This window comes from Setaria viridis, chromosome 4, assembly GCF_005286985.2.
Source record: "Setaria viridis chromosome 4, Setaria_viridis_v4.0, whole genome shotgun sequence".
Taxonomy (NCBI): Eukaryota; Viridiplantae; Streptophyta; class Magnoliopsida; order Poales; family Poaceae; genus Setaria; species Setaria viridis.
The window spans coordinates 22481397-22486064 of NC_048266.2; positions in this window are offsets into that span (position 1 = coordinate 22481397).

The window sequence follows — 4668 nt, forward strand, 5'->3', positions numbered from 1 at the left end:
CCTCTCCACAGGCGACCGTACACATGTACCATATGATCCACAAACATATATACATCGTCTTAAAATAGTATATTACAGACTTAGCTTTTATCTCGCGACATCTTGCACCTTACCGTGTGTATCTATGCATAGTCCCCGCCCACATGGTGGAAGTCACCGGCGGCGGCCGAACAGCGGCAGCTGACCCTGCAGCCGCCGCTTCTAGGCGAGCCGTCTCCGACTGATGGGTCCTCTCCCGAAATCTCCTTATGAAAGTTTCTACTTGTTGGTCTACTTTGCCATCCTGGCAATCGATGGGCTCCATAAGGACCGTCCTGCATCCGGCCATGGGCTCAACGCAGCGGGTGGATGCCGCTGGAGACCATGTCGGAGCCCTGGCCGCTGCCGTCCTAGTCGGCGATGCTGTCGCACGGGGTGTGATCCTGGAGAGGAGGTAGGACGAGGAGGCCATGATGAGGTTGGCCGTGATGATGGTGGAGGACTCGAAGAGGGAGGAGTTGTTCCTACGCCGTGATGGCGCCATGCCTGCCAGCTGTGGGCTGTTTCCTAGCTAACAAGTGCAACTATGTCTTGGTGGTGTTATGTGAGTTTGCAGAGGGGTTGGTGACTTTGGTCTGTTAAGAGTCTTAGAGATTGCTAGATAGAGATGGCTGTGCTGAGTTTGTAATAATGATGGTACAGGGGCTATTTATATATCACATCCAGAATTTCACTGTTGTGGATTGGAATAATGTGAAATATCTATATATACATGTGGTGGTCCCTGAAATGGGTTGGCTTGAAGAATCTATGCTGTACAGTTCGACTATATTATTATATGTTCTTTTTTTCATTATTGTATCAGCCAGGAAACTTATATGCGTGGACATGTTTCTATTTGTCTCTGTGTAAACTTGTAGGCCTCATCTGAAGAAACAGAATATTATTGTAGGACTACTTTGGGATGGAGTGGTAGACCGGTATATAGGTCTAACTAAATGTTCGAGTACCAAGAACCGCAATATAGCATGTCACAGAGTTCGTCTATTGGATGAATGTCACTAGCCTTTGGTTCATCTCTTTCCTTAAAGTTGCCTGATGTGCTCTCGAATGATTATATGATTAACACCTAGTTAATATTTTTCACTAAAATGACCGCGTTATTGAATATAAAGTTTATTATGAAATCACCGATGGAGGTTTCGCCACTACCTTTTACCAACGGACCGTTCGCAGGTTATTGTCTACTTTTACCAACGCAGGTCTGACGGTATTTTGGTGCTGTGGTGTAGTGACTTTTGTAATTCATTGCTTTAAGGTTTGGCGTGTGGGTGCGGTACCGTGCTGAAGAAGTTTTTTTTAAAGTGACCTCAACATGTAGCACGTTGGTGAACTTTTTATCGCCCTATTTGTTTGAGCTTCCTGATAGCTTCTCAGCGTGAAAAGCTAGACGCTCTAACAAACAACAAACTTCTCATGTAGCTTTCGAAAAGCTAGAAGTCCAGAAAAACTGAGTTTATATGAAAAGCTGGAAAGCTTAGTTTTATGAGCTTTTCGTAGCTTTTTGAGCTCAGAAAGCTAAACATATCTTTTAAAAGCTAGTGTTGGCTTTTTCAGAACCCAAAAAGCCAACAACAGCTTTTCAGAAAAGTTCAAAAGCTGCAGCTCAAACAAACAGGCCGTATATGTCTATAAGTCTTTGTTACGATCATAAAAAAGTCGTATTTATGAGAGTTTTATGTGACTTGCAGAGATGCAAATGCATGTGGGGTGTCCAATGGTGGTGTTTCTTGGATCAGCTAATTAATTGACATGCCATTTTAGTTTATTTCCCTTCCCTAAATTGACATGCCAGTTTAGTCCATTTTATCAAACTTTTAGTTGACCCAATGACTCGAGAAGCCAAAACAAATGGACCTTGCATCCCAATTGGCTCGTGATCATCAGAGTAGCACCTCAACGACAGAATCTTTTCTATGAAATAGGGATACACTGTTCATCCTTTCAAATATCCTAGTTAATTGGGTAATTATGTGCGCTCATTGTCTCCTTCAACCAATTAGCTAGTTTATCTTCATTTATCTTCATTTGATCTAAATTTTGTCTCATACTGTGCAGGGTTATTAATATTGGTGTTGCTTGAAAAATAACCAATGATTTTATCAATCTCAAGAGCTGCCAGGTGCCAGCCTAGTTTCGTATGCGTTTATAGGTTTGAGTGTGTTCGTGCACGGGGTGGTTTATGTGTGCTTGAGTGTCTATGCCTATAATTTGTTTCTAAAAAAGATTACGTCTCACAAACACTTGTATTTTCCAAATGCAATGCAAAAGCGGTCCTAATATCTGGAGTACAAGTGGCATAGTGGAAGAATAATAGCATCATATCCTGGAAGGAATATCTTATGTTGGCTCTTTTGAGAAAGGGAGGGACTGATAAGTCTGAATCTTGCTGCAGACGAATATATTCTGGACTTATCGTTACACCAAGCTCAGTGTAAATGTTCAAATTACATCTCCAGCAAACTTAGTGGGGATCAAACTTCTATTATACATCCTATGAGAGATACTTGCTAGGTGCACGTAGGCATGCGAAATCCTTCTATGCACTTGCAGCTTTAATAAGTAGTAAATTGAGAGCTTGGTAGGTGGGTTATATGGGAGTAAAGGATCGGCTAGCATGCAACTGTTGTGTCAATGAAGCTAAGCAAGTTACACTTTTCTATCTCGACCACAATGCAAGTTCCGAAAGGTAAGGTGGACATCAAACGAATTGTCGTAGCTTTTAATTGCCGTATTCCATCCAGATGCTTTTGTTCCGGTTAACTTTGAACCTGAGACTAAAGGCACTTTAGTCCCGAGTAAAAAATAAGGCACCGAAAGCCACCGCTGGGGGGAGGGGGCGCTTTAGTCACCTTTAGTAAAGACCAACTAGGACTAAAATCTCCCGGTTGGAATTACCAACCAGGACAAAGGGGGTTTTTTGTCCTGGTTGGAGTTTTCAACTGGGATAAAATATCCTCCCCTATAAATTCAACCAGCCCAAAACTCTTCTTCCTCTCCCAGCCCGAGCCACTCCACCAGAGACCGAGAGCTTCAACCTCCTCTCCATGGCAAGCAAGCAACCTTAAGGGAGCTGCTGCCCGATTTTTTTTCCTCATTTTCGTGGGAATTTCACTCATCCAAAGTGTTGTGAAGGTTAGCTACTTCATCCTCCCTTCATTTATTGTTATTATACTTTGTTTTATGCCTTAGAGAGGGAGAAAAATGAGTTTTTTTAGAAAGAGGGAGAACAGGGAGGATTTTTATTTATACATGTTTTTGAGCTAGAATTTGATGGATAGCTTGGTTGTTATATATGATTCGTATTAGTTAAAAGAACTTGATCAATATTAGGTATGGGAAAACATTACAGTAAATATGTTTTTAATATTTAGTCATTACAATAAACTTAAGGTAAATAAATTGTAGGTGTATGAAATAGAATTTGGTCATTGCTATAATTTTTCATGTCACTGTAATTTAACAATAATTGTATTTTCCTTGACCAATAATTTATTTATCTCATATTTATTGCAAGAACTAAATATTATAAACACATTTACTCTATTTTTTCCTACCTAATATTGATCAAGTTCTTAATGTAATACGAAACCCTATGTTTATTTTCTACATAATACAATGCAGATGGACCAGCAATGGCTGTACCACCTCCGCTCCTCTAATCCTAGAGAATTGGGTCTGCATATGGCATGAATGTGCTTACACTATTCTCTGCACATAACTCAATCTTCTAATAAGTCTATGGAGAGTCACCTCCACTCCTCCAGTACTAGAAAATAATGGTAGAATAGAAGAGCTTCGAATCCACAAACTTAGTTTGAATATCATAAAAAATCTTTAATTAGTATTCCAAACACCTTTTAGAGCCTAATTCTCATAATAGAAGTATGGTGGCCCAATAGCCTGTTCAGGCAGAGATTATCGGCTTTTGGTTGGTTTTGGCTTACCAAAATAGGCCATGCTCAGTAAATAAATCTTTTGCCTGGACGGACTATTGTGTGCCACCATACTTCTATTATGAGAATATGGCACTTGCTCCAAAAGACGTTTGGACAATTATTTCAAGATTCCTTTATGATATTCAGCTCGAGTACGTGGATTCGAAGATCTTCTATTGTCCCATTATTTTCTAGTACTGGATATGTCGAGGTGACTCTTGATAGACTTTGTAGAATATTGAGTTATGTGCAGAGATGGCTTGGAGAGCGAATATTCTACTATGTTGTACCATTATTTTAGGATAATTGACTATGTGAAGTCCACTATGGAGTGTCTGTAATCTTTAGTGTATATGTATCTTTATTGTCTTGTTCTAGAATTCTAGCATTTTTCTTTTTGTCGACCTAGTGAATGTTATAAATACTGATTGGTGTAATTTTCTTGTGATTTGTTTTTATCTTTATGAAGGTTGATTGTTGTAAATTATGAATATTGATCAAGTTCTTTATCTAATACGAAAACCTATGTCCATTTCTCACGTAATTATTTATTTATCTAATGTTTTTTGGAAGGACTAAATATTATGAATACATTTACTCTATTTTCCCCCTACCTAATATTGATCAAGTTCTTTATCTAATACGAAGACCTATGTCCATTTCTTATGTAATACGATGCAGATGGATCTAC